Genomic DNA, 7,657 nt, shown 5'->3' with positions numbered 1-7,657 from the left:
TCTCTGAGGTCAAGGCCACATTAGAAACAGCCAGGCTTGGTGACTCAAACCTTTAATCCCAGAAATCCAGCCTCTAATCCCTAGGAATGATAGCAGAAAGTAGAAAGATACATAAGGTGTGAAGACCAGAAACTAGAAGTATTTGGCTGGTTTAGCATTTGGCTGGTTAAGCTTTTAGGCTGTGGAGCAGCACAGTTCAGCTGAGATCCATTCTGGATGAGAACTCAGAGGCATCCAGTCTGAGGAAACAAGACCAGCTGAGGAACTGACGAGGTGAGGAAACTGTGGCTTGTTCTGCTTCTCTGATCTTCCAGCATTCACCCCAATAACTGGCCTTGGGTTTGATTTCATTAATAAATACCTTTAAGATTCATGCTACAACTCTGAATACAGACAGGCAGTCCAAGCTGTAGGTGGTTTCTTAGTGAGTCCTTCCTTATTTTTTAGGTCTTTTTAGTCTTTGTTGGTTTTTATATGACTTCCAGTAGGCTTGTACCTATAATGTATGACTTAATGTTATTGATTAGAGTGTCTGTTATGACAGACTTTTCCTAGGGAGATGCAATACCCATGCCTACTCACCCCAGAATAGAAGCCCACAGCTAACCAAAGTAACCACTGCCCCAATGTCTAATTTGGTGAACCAGTGGGTTCTTCTTGGAGTACTAACAGGAATAAGGATGAGGAGGTCACTTAAAAGGACCAGAGACAACTCAAGAGTGGCTGCATTCCCAGAAAGTGCACCCCAACACTGGTGACCACATGGGAAAACCTTCATCCCTGGAGGTCCCTGTTCAACTTGCAGGCAGCTACACACAGCCCACTCTCCACAGTTCCAGCCAGCTAAACACAACACCACCACCCCCAGTTCCAAACAACGCATTTACATACTCATCTCATCCCTCCACAGTCCCATCAACAACAACAACAAAATGCTTTTCTTTTCATAGTTTGCCTGGTCAGAGCAGCCAGCTCAGGAACTGGTTATGGTTACTTCTTTTTATGACTGTTGGTTAGTGGCCCTCAAGAATCTTCCAAGTTTCTACTCTCCCAGAGATGTGACTTTATTTTCCTCTGGTCCCTGTGCCTCTCTGCTCCATCTGTGGGCAGAGTTTTCAGTTTGGAAGGAGTGTTGCAATTCAAAGGAACTGGTCTTACAACAGTGTCTCTCCTGAATGGGTAAACTTATGCAATTGCTTAACAATTGGCCCCACTAAGCGGGGCTAGAAGGGATGCTGTTTCCTTTTGTCTCATTTCCTATTGTATCTAAATTCCATAAAACACAAACTGATAACCTTTTTCTTTCTATGTCAAAAGCAGAAAGATGGAATTCAAGTTTAGACAAATCAAGCATAGGAATGAGTGACATTGTCTTTGTGACTCAATAACTTCTTTAGCTGTTTGTCTCCAAATACTTTCCTCCAAAGAATTCACCATCACTTGTATAGTGCCCCAGTATGTAAATGTCACATGTCAAGAAACTTGCAGTGTCCAGCTGCCTAAGAATTGCTGTAGAATGTTTAATGTCCCTTCTGTTGGACTGAACAACCCTTCTCTTTTCAAATGGAGCCATAAGCACACAAAATCAAAAAGGCATACCTGGACTGAGAAGAAATGTTTAGTAGTTCCCATGCAGATAGTTTGTGATAAGCTCAGCCTTTTGTGCAAAGGTCCTGGCAGCAGCCCTTTTGCATCATTGACTTCTTCTATGGTAAGTAAAGTTTATCCTGTCTTATACTTATCCTGATGGACATAACTGTCCATCAGTTATGTCCTCTCTGTATGTTATCAATTCACCTACTTTGATTGACATGTTCACTACCACATGATTAGGTTTTGTATCCATCAGAAAAACCAGTCTGTCTCCCTATTGTTGGTTTTATCTGGGGTTCATTTTGTCTCCTGTGAGGAGGATATCAAGTACCTTTGGAGGTCTGTCCATCTTGAAAATGAGTAGCAACTCTTTGGAGGGACAAGATCAGCCTTTCATTGTCCATGCAGGCACTCCTATGGGAAGGAGCATCTTGTGTGGCTTGAGAAAGAAACGACATTCTACATCACTCAGTCACTTTTTTCAGTCTGCCCTGCACATGGGGAAGGTGCTTCTATTTCCAGCTGTGTTGCAACTGGGGATCTTATGCCTACCAGCCCCAAAAAGTTAGCAGAGGGACTAGAGAGATGGCTCAGTGGTTATGAGCACTTCCAGCTCTTTCAGGAGACCTGGTTCAATTCCCAGCTTTCATATGGTGGCTTACTATTTATAACTCCAGTTCCAAGGGTTCCAACATCCTCTTCACTTCTGTGGGCACCTGAAATGCAGGTGTGTGCATACACACATATAGGCAAAACATCCACACACAAAATAAAATTATTTTAAAAGTCATCAAAAACAAGCAGTTATCTTAATATAAGAGGATTTTTAAGTTTAAAATATGCATACATGTTCAGAAGGAACACTGCCAAACTCTTTTTATGAGGCTACAGTTACCCTGATACCCAAACCACACATAGATGCAGCAAAGAAAGAGAACTACAAACCAATCTCCCTCGTGAACATAGATGCAAAAAATATTTACTAAAATACTGGCGAACTGAGCATATCAAAAAAAAAATCATCCAACATGATCAAGTAGGCTTCATTCCAGAGATGCAAGGATGGTTCAACAAGAAATCGAAAATCTGTCAATGAAAGATTTGAAACAAACTGAAAGAAAAAAAAAAACAACACATGATCATCTCATTAGATGCTGAAAAAGCCTTTGAGAACATCCAACACCCCTTCATTACAAAGATCAAGAAGATATCAAGAATACAAGGAACATACCTGACCATATTAAAGGCAATTTACAGCAAGCCGACAGCCAACACCAAATTAAATGCAGATAAACCCTAAGCGATACCACTAAAATCAGGAATAAGACAAGGCTGTCCAGTCTCCCCATATCTATTCAATATAGTACTCAAAGTTCTAGCTAGAGCAATAATAATACCAAACACGTTAAACATTTTATAAATGTATAATAATCTGTTAATCGTATATTAATGTTGAATAAAATCTATATAATTTAGCAAATTTTTTAATGTTATGATTCCAACCAATGGTGTTTAAATAGACAAACCATGCTTCCATAATGTTATCAAAAGAAAGCCAATATCCTACGGGAAACTCCCTGATAGAGCAGGGCTAGACTTTGGGTTTTATCGTCATGCTGAAATCTGACCTTAAATATTTAATAGCATCATTAAGGTTGACGTGGTTATAGCTATGTCAGTCCTCCTTTTGTTGTTTTAACTTAAAAAAATTACATATTTAACTTCTAATATTTTTATGTTATTTATTTAATTTTCATACAATACATTTTGATCATGGTTTTCCCCTCTTCCAACTCTTCCCAGAGCCTTCCCATCTTCCTACCTACTCAACTTTATGTTCTCTTTCTCTCCCACAAAAAATAAAAATAAAAACAAAACGAATCAACAACAAAAACGAAGAAATGCCAAAACAAAAGAGAAAACAACAAACACACACTACCACCAACACCACCAACACCAACCAAAACTGCTGCAGAGTTTGTTTTATATTGGCCAACAATTCATTTTTTAACCAATTAGTTTCCTTCATTAGTTCTTCTCATTTTTTATTACTTCCTTAAGAATTTCTTACAATTGATTTTGATTGTAATCATTCCTTTTCCAAATCCTCTCAGATCCAACTCCCTGACTTACTCACCCTGCTTTGTATCTTTTTTGTTTTTGTAACATGTCAGGGATGTTTGGCACGCCTACATACTCTGGATGTATAGTCTTCCACTGGCATGTAGTTGAATTCACAGGGGCTATACTCTTTAAGAAAATCTCCCTTCTGCAGCAGGTATCAATTGAGAATAGCTCCTTGGCCAAGGTTGAGACTTCTTGTCCACCTCCCTTCTTCATGCTGAGATTTTGTCTGGCTTGAGTTTCCACAGGTCTGTGCACACTGCTGTAAATGCACCTGGCCTACTATCTCCAGAAAACACCATTTCCTAGTAACCATTCATCACCTTTACCTCTCATAATCTTTCTATCCTGTGTCTTCCCCACTGACCTGTGAGCCTTGGAATAATTCAGCTCTCATTTTTACTGTGTGATAGGCAGTATGGACCTCTGTTTACATTCTTGGTGACTACAGTCTTGGAACTGTCTGGAGTGTCAGTAATTTGCCTTGCAGTACCTACAGGCTACTTAAGACCAAACCCCTGGAATTCCAAGACTGGTAAACACCCAACCACATGACTGCCAAGTCATTTCATTTGGGGACATCCCTTTTTCCGACCCCTGAACTTTCTCTTGCCTTCACCCTGACTGAATTGCTGTATTTTCTGGGGCTTTTTGTTTTTGTTTTTGTTTTTGGTTGCCATGTTTTGTAAAAATATAAAATAAAATAAAAACCAAATACTCTGGTCTCTGGTGAAAGGCATTTTTCTGTTTCCCTAGGTTGTGGTCTATGTGTTCTCTGGTTTAAGGTCCTTCTCTGTTCTGATCTTTCTGTTGTCTTATTTCCTTCAGAACTCTGTTGGAACAGACTGCTTCCCTTCTTGCAACACTTCCAAAGGGGAGTGTTCTGGCAAATCAACCTGGTAATGGCTGTCAATCACTGCATGACAAAGCAGCTGTCAACTGTCACTTCCAGTTCTTCAGGGGAGCAAACACCTTTGCTATCTGTAACTGCAAGTATAGGGCTAACGTCTAGGGGATTTCTGTGTATATTCTCTCTTTTAATAACTTAGTACATTTTTGTTTATATCACTATATTTCATATTATTACTAATAATATACTGAAGCTGGGCATGGTGGCACACGCCTTTAATCCCAGCACTCAGGAGGGAGGCAGAGGCAGGCGATATCTGTGAGGCCCAGGCCAGCTTGGTCTATAAATAAAGTTCCAGAACAGCCAGTGTGTGAAACCCTCTTTCAAAAAACCAATATATTGAGACACACTCACACACATAGTCAACTGAATTTTGTCACAGAAGCCAACAATATACATAGGTGATAAGACAGCGTATTTAAGAAATGGTTCTGGTCAAACTACCGGATAACTAATTATAGAATAATTAAACTAGACCTTTGTCTCTTGTATAAAACTCAACTGCAAAGGCATCAATGGATTGCGGACCTCAGCATGAGATCTGGTACTCTAAGTCTGATAGAGAGAAAGTAGGGAGTATGCTCAGATTCATTGGCACAGTAAAGACATTTTGAACAGGATTCTTACTATAAAGGCATTAAGACCAATAATTAATAAATGGGATCTCATAAAACTTAAATGTTGCTGTACTGTAAATGACACTATCATTTGAGTGAATGGGGAATGTATCTTTACCAGCTGTACATTTGAAAAAAGGTTAGTCTCTAGAACATATATAAAGAACTCAAAAATCTGAACAATTGACACTGTTAATCTTGTTAAGCAACTGAGACTAGACAGGTTATGGGCCCTATGGGCAAACGTACTATTATTAATCTGATGAATAAATATGAAAATAGAATGACTTCTAATGACATTTGAGTAGTGCATCTCTTACACCTCATCAGAGAAACTCCTTGCAGTAGATGGAGATTAAAACAGAGATGCACAACTGGACAATGTGCAGATGGTGAGAGGCTTCTGAGCACTCAGCCCTTTAACAAACTCCTCACCTTAGGGATTTATAGTAGGAGGTGGAAAGATCATAAGTCTCGGGCCTGGAGAGATGGCTCAGTGGTTAAGAGCACCGACTGCTCTTCCAGAGGTCCTGAGTTCAATTCCCAGCATCCACCTGGTGGCTCACAACCATCTGTAATGAGATCTGGTGCCCTCTTCTGTGTCCATAATAAATAAATAAATCTTTTTAAAAAAAAATCATAAGTCTCAGTGGACCCTAAGGAAACTGTCTTCCAGACACAGCAGGGATGATTCATGTAAACCCCCAAAGACTGTGACAACACAGAATAGACCTGCACAAGTTCAAGCCAGGTAAAATTCCATCATGGAGAAGGGAAGTGGGGAGAAGCACAAAGTCCCAACTCTAACCAGGAAGCTGTTTACAATTGACACCTGCTTGGAGAGGGAATATTAGTTTTCTGGGTATGGAGTGTGGGGATGGTGAACCACACTCCACGGCAGGTCTCAGAATTTCTTCAGTGGTACTAAATTTCTATACTTCCACTCCTAGGAGTTAAGTATTTTTAATTGTTACAACTATGAGACACTCAGATGGTTCTAATTAAGTGTCATTCTTTCTTTCCATCACCCGGGGAACTAAAGATCATGAAAAGTGGAGAGGCTCCAGAGCAGGGACCACTGGGTTAGGTGAGTCTTCTTTGTAACCTAGCCTCAAGGTCCCAGCCTTGGCCACAGGGGGCTCTACGCCTTCTCTCTGATCCCTTAGCAGAGAGGCCCACTCCATGAAGACCCAAAGGAGTGGTACCTGTAAACAGGAACCTCCTAATGACAACACAGTGAATCCAGGACTTAGACAGGAAGAAGCAGAGTGGGGCTGAGGAGTGGAGAGAAGACCTCAGAGTGACACCTGGGGACTTGACCTGGGTTCTCATTGAGTGTGGAAGAGTCTGTTCAAAAAAAATAAGTAAAGCAACATCCATTTACCCAGTATCTAGGCAATGCGGCCACAGGGATGGGCTATGGCCCTGCCGAATTGGTCCCGCTGCTCTGAGAGAGAATATAGCTGAGAGTCCATATGAACCAGGTTCCAAGAGATCCAGGTCTGATAGTCTCCCAAGGCCATTGTGTGTATGGGAACTGGAGTGTTTTACTAAGTACATTATAAAGGAAGCAGAACCTAATCAGCTCAAATAACCACATACCAGGTGGACTAGTTCACGTCCTCTGTTCAGACAGGAGCCAACTGGCTCACTCCATCTCACCAGGTAGGATGTTCTAATCCTAGAAACTCAGGAACCAAGCATGTCCCACATGATCTCCTTTAGGTAACTTTGAAAAGTGGAAGCAGAAGACAAATTACATAACGCAGTCAGCAAGGCTCAGGTCTCCTGTTTCTCCCCTCTCTTTCTTGGATGCTCTTGTTATTCCTGTACTTTCTCATGTACAATTTTCAGCATTGTTCCCTTGAACACAGTGTGCTTTCTTAAAGGGAGTTCTCTTCCCCTGGCATAGTCTCTGCACAGTGTCTTTCCCACTCCTTTGGGGAGGAAGGCAAGCTATCTTGACCATCTGGCAAAGCCAGGAGTTGTCGCTCTCTTCTAGAATGTACCACACTGCCTATTAGAGCAACATGTGTTTGTGCTTGGCCTATTTCATCCACCGGCACTGCTCCAGGGCTGGGTCCTAGGGCCATCACCATGTTCTCAGGACCCAATGCAGCACTGAGTTTCAGATACCATATAGACACCTCCTAGGTCTGTTTGAAAGCCAAGGTTAAGTCCAGATACACTCAGACATACAAAACAGGCTACCAGGCTATGAACTGATGTTTCTTCTTTATACTGTTTTCCATGCTTTTTTTTTGTTGTTGTTGTTGTTCTAAAGAATCTTCAACTGCTTTTGTAATCAGAAACATATAGCAATCTCCATTTTTAAAGTGTTATACAAGGACAGGTCTCCAGAGAAACTCTTACACTAAGCCCCAGGCTGGTGTCTTAGATGCCCTGCTCCTGA

The sequence above is a fragment of the Onychomys torridus genome, unplaced genomic scaffold (assembly GCF_903995425.1).
Source record: "Onychomys torridus unplaced genomic scaffold, mOncTor1.1, whole genome shotgun sequence".
Taxonomy (NCBI): domain Eukaryota; kingdom Metazoa; phylum Chordata; class Mammalia; order Rodentia; family Cricetidae; genus Onychomys; species Onychomys torridus.
This window is presented reverse-complemented; position numbering follows the sequence as displayed.